The following is a 16,293-nucleotide window of genomic DNA, read 5'->3' as shown; positions in this document are numbered from 1 at the left end:
TTCTTTTTACTTTAAAAAGACTGCAGCTGTGAGGAGGGTGAACTGAAATACAGACTTCCAGGAATGATGTATGTTTTTAGTGTTCTCTTTTGCCATGCATTTTTTCTTCCTTTTATTCACTAATGATGCTATGTCCAGTGCAATAAGGGCCTGTGAATCCAGAATATGACATGAATTTTCTTCAGGACTGAGCATTCAGATTCTTGTTTTCACTTCTTTCCTGCTCATTGGGGATGTCAATGTCAGTCAAGATACATGATCTGGTCATTTTTCTGAAACTAACATTTAACATAAATAATGCCTCTAAACAGTTAACATTTCAACATTGTAAAACATGTGAAAGTTTCTTTGACAAATAACTTGAATACTACATTATAATCACCAGCTAATGACACTGAAACAAGCTATGATAATGAAACTCTTCCTACTGAAGAGCTAGAAAGATCATATTAACAACTGAATTTAAAAATAGAATGGTTAAGTTTCAGGACAAAACTTTAGTACTCAAGAGTTTTTCCAATTGATGCTCACTATCTGACTGAACTTCCACTAACATAACACATATTGATTTATAGTGTCTGCAATTCTCACAACTACATTATTATTTGATCACTTTGTAAATGCAATCTTAACTAAAGAAATGAGTTTTTCATGGTCCATTAAAATGATTCTTTTTAAAGTCTAGATGAAACTGAAACAATAATATGTAAAAGATACATAGCACTGTATACTGTTTCCTTAAAGACAAATGACACCTGCCTTTAGGGAGGTAATTTGTCATTTTCACATAGTGACATGTACAAATTATTATAAAGCAGTAATTGATGATCACCATAAATATTTTTTAGATATATTTATTACTTAGATTGATATCTCTAAGGGACTATGCAAATTATGGGTAATTCACAAATCACCATTTAGAAATATGAAAAGTAATTCTTAGCAACATTGTTATCATTTACTAATAAATATCCTATCTTCTACATTTTAAAATATCAAGCTGGTTCTATGTCTCTTATCATTATTATTATTTATGACTCACTATTTGCCTCAAATAAATATCCCTTTACAAGAATTACATTCTAGATAATTGCATATATAAAATAGTGAAAGAGCTCAATCCTTATTCTTTATCATACAATGTGATATTCCCCCCATTATCCTCTCTGTTTTGTTTTTCTGATCTATCAGCACAGAAGCACACTGAAAACATATTAGTGAATGTTCCTCTTATTTATAATATTTATATTATAATATTTATAATTAGATGTGTAAGTTCATATTAAAATTTCCCTTTGTATTGGATTTTATGTTGAAAAAGTCAAGATTAAAATTCCAATAATGTTAGTTGATATCCCAAAAATTGTTGCGGTTACCACTAACTTTTTCATGTTTGAGTGGCAATAGAAACCAAAAATTGAAAGTCAGAGAAAGTCAGAAAGGCAGAGATTAAATAGGCTTTCAAAGATTCATTGTAGTTTTGAATTATTGTCTCATTTTCTACTCTTATTATGAATTATTTTTGACTTTTAGGAGAAGGTGAAGAGGACAGAGAAAAAAGGGAAAGGGGAGATATGTGGTGGGCTGTACTTAATTGCAGTGGTGGGATAAAGAATAAGGTAAATGTAGGATTTTGGGGAACATCAAAAGTTAGAGTGGTGCCATTTATGATACCCTCATTTTTTCCAGCTAAAGCACTGATATTATGCACAATTCCTAGCTGATTGTGCACAGACACTGTTTGTATATTTCAACCTTAAACCACCATCTTTTAACTTTCCTATAAACATTCCTTTAATAGCTTGCTTCTCTTTTCCTGAGGCATTTGACAAAACTTCACTAAGTTTAGTAAAAGAAAATGCTTTTTATACTCTTATAATAGTTGCATTAACTTTTCAATATTAAAAAAAAGTGATGAAGAAATTTCTTGGATTCATTTCATCCTTTTTCTTATTCTTAAATAATATTATTATGGTTACTATTTTTCTATTTGAAGAATTTCTTTTTCTCTCTACAAATATCTCTTATGTCTATATATTTTAGAATGAATTTTTTTAATGTTAAAGGGCAGTTGAAAATTTGTAAACAATGGTTAATTAGTAAGTGTATTTCAAAGGGAAATGTCACTAGATCTCTAGCATCTAATAGCCAAAGTTTTCAAAATTAAAAAAAAAAGATTATCAGAGAAACACCTCATAATCTCCAGTATGTCCTTTTCCTTTTATATCTCTTTCAGTTCTCTCCTTTCTTAAGCCTTTCTTTTCCCTCCTCTACTTCTTCCCAATCTGTTCCTTATTTACTAATAATAATAGAGATGAAAATTTAAATTATACTTGTATTATATATTTTGTCATGTTTCTCATTTGGGGAAAAATATGAACCAAAAAGAAAACCTCATCCACAAGGCAATACAGATAAATTAGTTCTAGTGGCCTGTCCTTATCAGCCTCACAAAAATCAGAGTGATAGCTTGATGTAGTGGACTTTCTTTTCTTTTCTTTCAAGAATTTTCTTTGTGACAAAAAACACAGATAAATAGATAAAGCAATTTAACAAGAATTCATTAAGGGTTTATTCTGTGCAAGGGATTATTACGTACAGAAATAAAAATGAAAATGATCCCATCCACAAAAAACTTACATTATAAGGGGGGAATTATATTCTTAAGACAAGATTTCTAAATGGTAATAAATTAAGAAACCTCAAAGAAATACACTACTTGCTAGATTTGGAAAAGGACACATTCTAATACATTTTAGTTGATTTAAAACCCCTTCTGTGCCATATACTTTTAGTGTGTCCTTGAGCAAATCCTTTGCCTCTCTGGGCCTTTTTTCATCATTGATAAATTAAGGGGCTCAGATTAAATGATCCCTAGGTCCTTTCCATCTATAATATAAACTCTCATTATCTTAATTACATGTTAAATATGTTAAGGATTCATAATTCTTAAATAACTATACATATGCATATATTTATGAAAATATTAATAGAATTTCCTTTTGGTATTATTTTATTAAACTTTTTATTTTCAAAATATAAGCATGGATAATTTTTAACATTAACCCTTGTAAAACCTTATGTTCCAATTTTTTTCCTTTCCTTCCCTCTACCCTCTTTCCTAGATGGCAAGGAATTTGATATATGTTAAACATGTTCAATTCTTCTATAAATATTTCCACAATTATCATCCTGCACAAGAAAAAATCAGATAAAAAAAGGAAAAAAATGATGAAGAAAACAAAATGCAAGCAAACAACAACAAAAAGAATGAACATTTTAGGCTGTTGTCCACACTCAGTTCCCATAATCTTCTCTTTGGGTGCAAATGGGTCTCTTCATCATTAAACACCTATTTTTAAAATTCCAGAGTGATTCAATAAAAATGTATTATAAGTTCTCCTTCAAAATATCTACTATACAATAGAGAAAGAAAACATATCTAAATAATGGATGCATAAGATTAAATGTAGAACTTAAATATATATTTTAATAGAGAAACACATGCTATGGTTAAAAGAAAAAGCAATGATAGAGAATCTAGGTTCAAATTCAGGTTATGCTCATCATTTAGGAGTAATTTTGACAATTATAAACAACCAAATTTACAACAAAGCACATATGGATAAATACCTTATCTGCATTCGGAGAAAGAATGGATAAATATAATTACATACACACATACCTATTTGTATCTAATGATAGCTATCTGTAGGGAAGGCAGAGGAAAGAAAAAATAAATTTAAATGACAATATTATAAATTTATAAATCATTCTATCTACAATAAGAGAGTGAGGCAAGCTTTGAGCCAATGGCACTTAAAGGATCCATAAGTCCCTCTAATGAATCAGGGATCTTCCTCATAATCTGAAATATCTCCTTCCACATTCATGTTTTATAGGGCTAAGATGTCTAGATATTTAAGCACAGCTATACAAAATACAAAATAATTCCACTCATTGATATATAATAATGAAATAAAATAAACAAAATAATATGTCAGTGGAGTCACAAATTGGATGAAGCAAGAAATATCTCAACATAAGATGGACAAGCTTCTCCTTAGGTTAGGAAGGAGGATATGATACTAAAATAGATATCACAGTGAATGACCTAAATAGTCATAATGTGATCACCCATTACAATTAGACAAGAGATTGGTCCAGAGGTATGAAAATATTTTTAAGGGTCTTTTCATGTGTTTGTCACCTCTGCCACACTGGGTTTGATCACCCTGACAATTTCCTTTAGCTTAATTTCCTATAATCAAGCAAATGGACTTCGATCTGCAGCTCATAGCTCTGGGGCCTTATATATAGAACTTTGATTAGTAGTCCAAATATATTATTTCTCACAAAAAGAAATTGCAAAATATACATAATAGATTTTCAGTTTCATTTAAAATTATCTTTTTAAATCATATCGAAAATTCCATAAATTAAAAAATAAAATAAAATATATTTTAAAAATTAAGGGTTTTCAGATTCCTACCTGTGTGACCTTAGAAAACTATTTCTTCACACCCATGTTTTCTCATCTATTAAATAATAAGGTTGAACTAGGTGTCTCTAATTTCCTTCCAATTCTAAATTAATTTCCATTAAGAAATAGGTATAACATTATCTGAGCAACCATGTTACTGTCAAAATGCGGGCTAAATAATCACTTAGGCAGACTAGGAAAAAAAGAGGTCTGTGGGATTGGGCAAAGGTTGGGTATATGCATCAACAAGCCATTATTCCAAGAAATGGGATTGTGGAGATATAAATCCAAAAGAGGTACCAAACTAGGAGATCAAGAGGAAGGGGGCAGGGATTATTTAAAATGAAGTCTAAGATCTAGAATGTTGTCCAACCAAGAGTTAAATCAGGTATTATTAGAAGTTCAAGACTAGGACATCCATAATGGGTAATATCATTAAGGTCTAACAGGTCTCAGGGTATCAACCATGTACGACTTTTAGGGTTAAGAAATTGTCATTCAAATGATTTGGGAAGAAAGCTCAGAAAATTTTGATTCAGAATTAAAAAACAAACAAACAAACAAAAAAAACCAGAATCTAGTCCTAGTCAAAGACTGAGCATCTGAAGAACAAAGCAGGAAGGTAATTGCCAGGAAACTAGATGTCAAGATTAGAATATGATTAGAAACTAAATAGATTCAATATTAAGCTGGTGTTTCCCACCTGGGTCTTTTCATATTCCCTTTAATTCAAAACAAGATTGATTCAATAATCTGGGATACTGCTAAAGTTAGAGGTGGGAATTTAGCAGACTCATATTCCATGATTACGGGGATACTTGTGCCATAGAAAAAAACAATAAAATGGGTTATTATTGGAATGTCCCAATTAAAACCTGCATGATTGTGTTTACTCAGCATAATTTCTACACATGACTGGCTGACTGACTGAATGACATATTCTGCTATTTTAATGAATCATGATCAATTTTATAATTTCAAAATGTGTTTTCTTTATTTAGATTTTTGTTTGTGTTTTAGATATAGTTTTAGCCTAATTAAGATGTTTACAATAAAATGCAATCAAAAGTCAAGTTTCCTAAGTAGACTCATTCAGATGCATACATATCTTTTATTTTTCATAGGAGATAGCACTGCAGGTTATTGCTAGACTTTTGTGACAAGAAAGGAAAGAAAATGGAAAGAAAATATGGTGCCAACATATTTGTTTTTAGCACATCTTTTAATGTCAGTTTAAGGAAAAATTCTTGTCTCTCACTCTTCTTTTTTCCCCTCACATTTGAGAGCAACAAAACAAATTTTCTACCTGTCAGAATGTCCTGATCTGGAATTAAAATAACATAGTACTAAATAGAGGAATGAAGAGCAAAATAGGACTATGGAATTTGCAAGTAATTCAGATAGTTAAAAAGAAACATGAAGCAAGAAAAGGTTATTTATCTACGAATGGACCAAAAAGTGTTTGTAGTAATAGAAGCAGACAGTATCTTGAAATTCTAGAATTAGTGAGTTTATAAAGGAAATATTATCATAGAATTTTAGAATTAGAAGGAACCTTAGAAATTATTTTAATGTTCCCATTTTATAGATGAGAAGTATAGAAAGATTATTGGCTTTAAATTTATTGATATGCTTTAGCTTTATGTTAAAACTTTTACAGATTGCTTCCCACATTTACACATATAATACCTTTTCAAAAATTACTGAATTAATAATTAAAATTAAGGAATGCTTTTAACTAATGATTTTTCAAGATTATTTCATGTTAGTTTTAGAGCTAAGATTAGCAAATAGTTTTCTGGTTCCTACTCAAATGGAATATATAAAGATGTAAGAAACATTGTGGAATAGAAAATGAATAGTAGGCCTTAGAGACAGGTATCAGGTTTTGAATTCAAGGTCTTTAAAATAATTTTCAAAAACTATTAGTTGCAGAACTACATAGGATTTGTTAGTGGCAAGCACTGAGGCAGAAATAACTCAATGTAGCATAGTTCATTTTGATGAGAAACAAAATTTTGCACAAATCACTCTGAAGAATTGACTCTAATTTATAAGAAATCAAGCCATTCTCCAATAGATAAGTGGTCAAAGGATATGAACAGACAATTCTCAGATGAAGAAATTGAAAGCATTTCTAGCTATATGAAAAGATGCTCCAAGTCATTATTAATCAGAGAAATGCAAATTAAAACAACTCTGAGATACCACTACACACCTGTCAGATTGGCTAGAATGACAGGGAAAGGTAATACAGAATGTTGGAGGGGATGTAGGAGAACAGGGACACTGATACATTGTTGGTGGAATTGTGAATACATCCAACCATTCTGGAGAGTGATTTGGAACTATGCTCAAAGAGTTATCAAATTATGATCCAGCAGTGTTACTACTGGGCTTATATCCCAAGGAGATTTTAAAGAAGGGAAAGGGACCCATATGTACCAAGAATGTTGTGGCAGCCCTCTTTGTAGTGACCAGAAACTGGAAACTGTGTGGATGTCCATCAATTGGAGAATGGCTGAATAAATTGTGGTATATGAATATTATGCATTATTATTTTTCTGTGAGAAATGACCAGCAGGATGATTTCAGAAAGACTTGGAGAGACTTACATGAATTGATGTTGAGTGAAATGAGCAGGAACAAGAGATCATTATATACTTCAACAACAATACTATATGATGATCAATTCTGATGGACATGGCCTTTTTCAACAATGAGATGAACCAAAACAGCTCCAATAGATCAGTAATGAACTGAACCAGCTACGCCCAATGAAAGAACTCAGGGAAATGAGTTTGAACCCTACACAGATTTCCCAATCCTTTTATTTTTGTCTGCCTGCATTTTTGATTTCCTTCACAGTTTAATTGTACACTAGTTCAAAGTCCAATTCTTTTTGTGCAGCAAAATAACTGTGTGGACATGTGTATATATATCTATATATCTATATCTATATCTATATCTATATAGATAGATAGATTTTATATATATATCTATATCTATATCTATATATATATATATCTATATATATATCTATATATATCTATATATATATATATATATATATATATATATATATATATAGTATTTAACATATTCTTTAACATATTTAACATGTATTGGTCAACCTGCCTTCTGGGGGAGGGGGTGGGAGAAAGAGGGGAAAAATTGGTAGAAAAGGTTTTGCAATTGTCAATGCTGAAAAATTACCCATGCATATAACTCGTAAATAAAAAGCTATAATAAAAAATAAAAGCAACAATAAAAAAAATTAAAAACCAAATCACTCTGAAAGCACTTTTCCATCTGGATTATCTCTATATCAAAGATTATGTCCTAATGAAGTACAACAATCTAAGACAAGTTGTTCTAAATTTTAAGTAAAAACACAAAGTAGGTGTGACATAAGTATAGTTCCTTTTCACTATCACCATGCAAAATAAGCTCAGTTTTCTCTAGTTTTGCTTTTCTATATTTTGAATTATTGCTAACAGTTTTCAGTACTATTTCTACCTCCAAGAAAATTCTTAGCAAATGATTTGTGAGAATTTTCCCTCCTTTCTTTCTAACTGCTCTGTTAAGAATGACCAACCAGGTATAAATTCAATGATTTCCCTGATAAGTATTTTTCATTCTTTTGAGATAAATTACCAGATAATATTTGTTATAGATTTATTTTTGAATTGAACTAAAACAAAATGGGTTTTCAACAATTACTATAAGATGTTATCTATTTAGACTAAGAAATAATGATAGTAAAATTTTTAAATTTCACCAAAATTTCATTTAGATATTTCCCCCCACCCAGTTTTCTTACTTCTAGATTGGCATATTATCCATAACCACTACCATAAACCACCCACTCTACTATCCCACCACTAGAGGCTACACAGGCTGGAACACTTTTCTGCTGAAACTGCACATCATTCACTACTGTCAATTGTTCTCCCACCCACTGCTTATTTCTTTATAGAGTATTTAAAAAATTCAAGTGAATAAGTCTTAAGTAAGCAAAATCATTGTCACCTTTGGGAGTTGTATTCTATTTGAATTCAAGAGGGAAAATCATAGTTAGAGCCAGGGAATTAGTTATTTTGTTGTCAGTGCATATATTAAATACTCAATTTGGATATTTAATTTGGAAACTGGAGTGATGGAAGGGAAAGAAAGAGTCATAAATAAAGATGTACAAACTTATCTATTTATCTATCTTTCTGCCTTCATACATATATAAATGCCTATCTCTGCATGTATATATATATATATTTATATATATATATATGAATGTCTATATGTAAATATATGTATATTGATATATCACATGGGAAAGAAAAATAGAGAGAGAGAGAGAGAGAGAGAGAGAGAGAGAGAGAGAGAGAGAGAGAGAGAGAGAGAGATGACTTAATAATGTTAGATTTTAGTCAGTTTACAAAGAAATCCTTTTCAGACAGTCACAAATTGGTTGGAAGCTATTGTCTAGGTTTTTTTTTTTTTTTTGATATTCAAAGATGAATGGTGGTTCTTTTAAAATCTTATGGGGAAAAAGTATGTTTCTATGCTAAATACATAACTACACACATACATACACATAATACATACATTTGTGTGATTAAGAAATAGAGTGAAACAACATTTTAGTAATGTCAGGATTCCCATGCTAAGACCTTCCATCTCTTTTTTACTCCTCTTTTTATCATTAAGAGACACCCTGTTTTTCAGAACTAAGGCACGATAACCAAGCTTTACCCTGAGTTTGATATAACAACAATTCTTTGAATTCATTTTCAGGATAAACTCTGCAGAAGCAAAATCACAGAATCGTTCCACCAGCTCACATGATCCCTAAGCTTGGACAAGTGCCTGCAGAAACTTCTGTTCTGGTCATGAAGTCCTGCTATGAAGCAAACTTGCTCTTTGTTGCTGTTAATTCTCATTGTCATAGTTACGGCTCACTGTGGCTTTTTGTCATTCATGAGCTTTTTGGTCATCCATTTTCTGGATTTTACAGTAATAGTTTAGTTACAGAGTTGAGTAAAATAGATGCATTGTGGGAAATTGTTGCTATGTTAAATGAACAATCAATTTTCTATTTAGAGTTAGAAAGGAAATGAATTTACATGTTTTTAGGCATTGGAAGAAATTTTGACCATTAATTGAAAAATTTATTATTTCTTAAGTAGTATCAAAGACAATAGATATACTGCTTTTTGGGTATTGAACCTGAAATACTATTGGTTTTAGCCCTCATTTCTTAGAAAGACAAACTGAGAAGCATCTTCTTGGTGCCAGTCATTATTATCATGTGGTATTGTTTCAGAGAAATTCAAAGGGGAAACTGAAAATCTAGAAAAGCAAATCCCATCTTGGCATGGGATTGCTTATACTTTTACTATTAATCATTGCCCACTCATGAGTAGATATTATGAAGCATTGGGTTAGCTGCTACAGCCCAAAAAGTTAGGTGAAATATGATTCATTCCTAGGATAGCATGAAAAAAATAAATATAAAATTTCATCATATTTATCATTTCAATGAATTGGCATTCATTACATTTCACTACAATATTTCCCTTCCCTCCAATAATATTTTATTTCAGAAATCCAATAAAAATCCATTTACTTATTGAAGGATATGACTGGTTCTTCCAGTCAGGAAAATGTGTTAAATAACTTGAGAAATGGTGTTTCATCAATGTTCAAGTTCCTCTGAATTAGAAAGAATTCCTAATCAGATAAAACCAATCTTTCTAAGGTATTTTAATATAATATAATAAAAAGTTATATATTTATTTTAGCTTTTTTTTAAATTTGTAGAGCATTTTTCTCACAACAGCTTTGGGAAACAGTATAAAACTATTTTACTCATTTCATTCAAAAATATGAATTTTCAAATGAATCTATGACTTCAAATTTTTTAATGTTCTCTTCAACATTCAGACTGCAACCCATCCGTGCCTGCCTAGCCTATATGATCCCTGCCCATATTTTCCCACTTTGCCACAAAGCATCTTCTACATAATATTCTGGGTTGTTTATTATATCTTTGTGATACTGGAAGACTCCAGTAGAGCTCAAGATTTACCTATCAAATATCCAAAGCTCTCCTCAAATGACCAATCCATGTTCTTTTTGAATTATGTATTTTAATGACATACACTATTTCACTTTATAGATTGGGAAACTGGAAGTTGGAATGGTTACTGTAAGTGAGCTGCCTATTGACAAAGTAAGTTACAAATTGTGAATCTGAAGAATACTTTTTATATCATTTGTTGCATAAAACATTATAAAAAGAAATACTATAATAATAATTTCAATTTATATACAGCAATATTAGTTGATGATTTTGTACACCCTCCTATTGTCGTTAATCCTCTTTGAGAACAAAGGATCGATAACAAGAACCACAACGATATTTTCGAAGTACTTTATTATTTTTTTTGAGCCCCCTCCCCTAAACACTGAATTAGAGATGACAAGTAGTATAATCTTCATTATATAGATAAGAAGACTTAAATTTAAGTGGTCCAAAATGGTCTCACGATTCTTAAAAAGACAACAAAAACACTAATTTAGAAAAGGCAAAGCCAAAATTATAGTTCTAGGTTAGTCTTAAATAATCAACATATAGTCAAGGTATATTACAGATTTGTTACTTTTAAAAAAACATCATTACTTGTTACTTGAAAATACTATAGAGAATTTAAAAACAACATTTAAATCTTTTTCATGATGACACAGATAATGACAGCTGAGCTTTTTGCTTTCAGTTCAACTTAGACAAGAGATATAAATGGAAACTGAATTATAGACAGAGTAGATGCCAAGAACCATTAGAAATAATAGATAGTGAAGGCTTTTTCTATAGCTCACTATAAGGCCACAGGCATGGCTCCAGTCTGGTCCAGGGAGATGGATCCCGGGGGCTGTTGTTTTTTAATAATCGGTGGCATTTGTATATATATGCATGCAACATATATGTTCACACATATGCATAAATATATCACTGTATGTATGTAGTCATAAATATGCATATACATGACTTCATACATCCATAAAAGTCTTAAAGCAGTTTTAAGCTTAAAGCTAAACTTGAAATAGCACCAAGATTTTTGGGGCACTCTGTGTATGTACTATCTTTATTCATTTTCTCTCAAGTACATATTTTAGTTCCTTGTTTTTAATTATCCTACTTTCCAAATGCACATAAGTGAGGAAAAAATCTCTCTCGTCTCTTTTTTTCTCTGTCAATCTATCTTATGGTCAACATTTGACTTGTTTCATTATTTTTAAAGAAAATTTCCCCAATAAAGTAGCACTAGTATGGTGATACTTGCATGTAACTATTTTATTCATATAAAATCCAGAGTTTTTTTTATTGTTGACCTGGAAAGAATATGTTCTGTATAGGCTAAGACCAAATCTGTTCTTTGTCCTGCAAGTTACACAAGTGCAAGAGTGAGAGAGAGTGACAAAGCAAGGGAGTGGGGTTGAGATAGGGAAAGAATGGATACTGTGAAATATGAAGTACCTTATATTTCTTAATAACTTATAATTTGTAAAAGAAAGGCATTTGATAAATGCAGAAAGGGGTTCTTAATGTTGAATGATTTCACAGATCGATTTCCCCAGAATATTAGTTATATCATCATTGTCTGTTTATAGAGTAAATACTTAATTAACTATATTTGGAAGAATTATTATCCAAACAAGAGGTAACTCATTTGGCTGCTGTTGTGAAGAAAGAAAGAAAAAAAAAAGATATAGAGTATAGGTACTTTAGAAGTTCAGATGAAAAGTAAATGAGGTCAAATAGCTAGTGAAGGCTAAACTGAGTTGAACATTGAATGATAGGATTTGAATAGGTTTTTTGGTGGGGAGAGGTGGTGGGCAGGTTAGGCAAATGAGTAAAGTTTGCTTGCATTTAGGGATGAATATGGCATTCTTGGGTGGCAATCAGGAACACAGGATAATTTAATCATATAAGCACCTCTGGAATGGATATCAATGGCCATCTAGTTCAAACATTCCATTTTATGGATGAAGTTACTGAATCCCAGCAAGGGTAAATAGCTTGTCCAAGGTAATATGTGGAAAGGTGAGATATGAATTGAACTATTCTACCTTTTCTTCCAGTGTTTGTTTCATTACAATAACTAAACTCAATGAAGCACAGAGTTTTCATTTTAGGAAAGGGTAGGAATAAAGTTAGAAGTTTTGGAATGAGAATATATTATTGAAGGCCATAAAATTCAGGAAAAGGTATTTAGAAACTATTAATTATTCCCACTCCATTAATATCTTAATTTAAGCTTGTCCTTAAGCTTGAAGGTGACCCCTAGATGCTCAAAAGTTGTTCCAGTGAAAGGATAGCTGTAACTTTGAGGATAAGCCTGGTGATGTACTTTAAATCCTGGGTTTAGGACTAATCTAGTTAATTGCATTGAGATTAGGGTTATTACCCAAAGGTTCATCATCAAGTGATAAGATTCTGGATTTTAATGACCAATAAGAGATTTAGAAGGATTATGCATTGGTGAATGAAATCAAATTTTCTTCAAAATATCAAAGTATCAGTCTAGTGGCAATGTACAAGATGGATTGGGAAATGACAGTCATAGAAGAGGCTGGAAGAGATGATTGAATATCTACAATAATAATTCTGTCTGTATAAATCATGTAGTTTTCTTAGAGACCTCTTCCTCTCCATTTTTATTAAATTTAAATATAGCTATGTTCTTTGGAGGAGAAGTAACATTTTACCATATGAATTCTTGACTTGCCCAGATATTTTCTTGAATGATTTTACATATGGGAGTCATTCTATAAAACCCTTTCTCTTTAGGAAATCTGTCATCAGAGCTGAAAGTAACATTTCCACTGAAAAAACCACAGAGATTAAAATATAATTTTCAACATTCTGAGAAAGAACAACTCAACCCCCCAAAATTATTCTAAACAACAGGCAAGACAATTCCAAGACACTCAAATGGCCCATATGCTCATTCATATTTACAGAGTGAAGCAATCTCTGTTGCAATTTCAAAATCCTTAAAATCTGCAATTTGGCTAGTTCATTGCCCTTCAGTTTTCAGTCACTTGAGAATCTAATTTCAGTTTCCCACCCTACTAAATCTTTAGTTAAAAACATTTTCAGCTTCATTATCTTGATTAATATATCTATAAATTTTATATTCTCTGTTGGATAAAATATTGAATGTTCAAAAGTAATCCTTGTTTCTAGACATTGGAAATTTCTACATCATGGGGATGAATCACTAAAGCTTAACATTACCATTCACATAGCAGGACCACAGACATAATCAATGATATTTTCCCATCTTGTTCCATCACCTGTGAATTATCACAGTTGGAGTCAATGGTTTACAACAACATAATTTGCTTAGGCCTGCCAACAATGATATTTTTGTCCTTATATATTAGATTGATTTTAATGACTCTATGATCACTTACTGAGGGACACTAAATATTTGGGAGATCATAGAGAAAGAAAGAGTTTTAAAATATTCCTTAATCTCATGTTGAAATGGGAATATTAAAAAGCCCCATTTGGAAGAGATGGAAGGTTTGTTTCCCTCTCTTATTTCAAATATTCATTGGTCTTTATATACTTGGATAAGCAAAGTTTTAACAGTGTGATAGCAGAATACATTATAATCACAGTGTGATCACTGTTTAGACTTCTTAGGGAAGATCATCATGCAAAAGAGTCTTTGAGACGAACTGTACAATATGGTAAATTCATACAATATTTCATCAAGGTACTCCAAACACTTAGAAACTTGAAAGCTGACAGACTGCTGGGAAACATAATTATTGATATCCTTATTTTTGTGAGCCCTAGAACAAAGATTTCACATAGTAATCTCATAATACTACTCATCTTTTTAGGAGTATTTTTCAATGGTGTTTGGACACAGAACTATAAATTTAAACTAGCATAGCAATCAATTATAACCATTTATTAAACTTCTACAATTGGGTATATAAAAAAAGGAGAACGATATCAACCTTCAAATACCTTATATTATGCTGTACAACATGTACAGCAATATGGGACAGTTAAGTGTTGCAATGGATGGAACGCTGGACTTGGAATCAAGAAGGATCATCTTCATAAGTTCATATCTGGCCTCAGACGCTTAGGAGTTGTATAATCCTGGGCACCTCACATAACCTTGTTTGTCTCAGTTCATCATTTATAAAATGAAGTGGAGAAGGAAATGGGAAACCACTCCACTATCTTTGCCAAGAAAACATCAAATAGGGTAACAAAAAGCCAGATATGATTGAAATGACGGAACAAAAAGAACAACAATAACAAAACACAAAAAAGTGTTCAGAATAGTTAAATAAGTAATCTTGGTGGAGGAGGAAGAATGTTTCATTAGGACTGGATATGCGTGGAATATAGCTTGAAGCAAATCAAGGATTCAAAAAGGCAGAAATATAAAGCTCATAGGAGATAAGTTAGAAGTTGAACAGTGAAATTAGAATAAATAGATCATGTTCAGGGGCATAAGAAAAAACAACTGGAAAGGTAAAAAACAGTTAAGTTTTAAAGAGTTTTAAAGTGTCAAACAAAATTTTATACTTGATCCTGGAGAATCAATGTTGAAACTCATTGATAGGCCAGGGAGAAGAGTGACATAGTCAGATTAAAAAAAAATACATCTATAGCAGAGTGAGGGATGGATTACAGTGAGAAGAGATTCCTGTCCTATTTAGGACATGTTGAGTCTGAAATGCCTACAGAACATCAAATAGGAAATGCTCAACTGACAACTTGTGATATGGGATTGGAGTACAGAAGAAAAGATGAGTGAATATGTAGATTTGGGAATTAACTTAATAGCAATGATAATTAAACTCATGGCAATTGATGAGGTCATTGGGAGATAATATTGATAGAGAAGAGAGGTCTCAGGACAAAGAGGTTCTTCTCAGATCTCCTACACAATATAGACATCTCCTAACTCTAAACATTTTTCCTGGCCATTATCTCATGCCTAAAATATTCTACCTTCTCTTTTCTACCTCCAAGTTTTCTCTGGCTTCTTTCAAATTTCAAGTAAAGAAATTCTAAGAGAAACCTTTTCTATACTTCCCTAATCTTAATATCTTTCCTCTGAAATATCTACCTACTGACTTTTGTACAAACCTTTTATTCCTGTTATCTTCTCCCTTAGACCATGAGCTCTTTTCCTTTTCTTTCTATCTCCAGTGGTGCCTGTAAAAAGTAGGCCATAAATAAAATGTGAGTTGACTGACTCAGTCTTAAGCATCATGCTTCAGAAAAACACAATTCCCAAAGTAGCTATTTAGGGATTAGAAAATTATAAAAAGTTTAAACTATAACTTTAAGAAGCAGAATTTTTTTTCCAAATACACTTAAACATTTCTAGAAATGGCCGTTAATTTTTTTATTGATGTCTGCTCTTTTACTTTTTTATTTTTCAAAATGCCTGACTTAAGAAATAAAACAAGCATTTCCACAACATAGTAGAATAAGAGAAAAGATGATTGCATATGAAACTGCAAATCTATTATATACCATTCACTATTCCTTTTAAATATATAATAAAGCCACCCTGTAACTTCTTTTTTTTTAATCCCTTTCCCTATCCCAGCACTAGAGATGGCTATCATTAGACACAAATGTGTGTGTGTGTGTGTGTGTGTGTGTGTGTGTGTGTGTGTGTGTGTGTGTGTGAATATAAAAGTAGATCTTTCTCTGGATGCAGATAGTGCCTTCCTTTCCAGGTCCTTTGTAGTTAACCTGG

General features: G+C 31.4%; 1 protein-coding gene across 10 annotated transcripts in view; it reads right to left on the bottom strand.

The window, feature by feature from the left end:
• DLGAP1 (DLG associated protein 1) overlaps positions 1–16,293 on the bottom strand; it is a 1,106,389-nt gene that overhangs the window by 831,510 nt on the left and 258,586 nt on the right. The window contains exon 3 of one of the 10 annotated variants that reach the window (XM_074275740.1): positions 15,672–15,740. The exons of the other annotated variants lie outside the window; for them this stretch is intronic. The gene's annotated coding sequence lies outside the window, so the exon portion shown is untranslated. The remainder of the gene's footprint in view (positions 1–15,671; positions 15,741–16,293) is intronic. 10 annotated transcript variants of the gene reach the window in all.

The sequence above is a fragment of the Sminthopsis crassicaudata genome, chromosome 1, assembly GCF_048593235.1.
Source record: "Sminthopsis crassicaudata isolate SCR6 chromosome 1, ASM4859323v1, whole genome shotgun sequence".
NCBI lineage: Eukaryota > Metazoa > Chordata > Mammalia > Dasyuromorphia > Dasyuridae > Sminthopsis > Sminthopsis crassicaudata.
The sequence above is the reverse complement of the archived record's forward strand: the minus strand, read 5'-3'. Positions and strand labels throughout refer to the sequence as shown.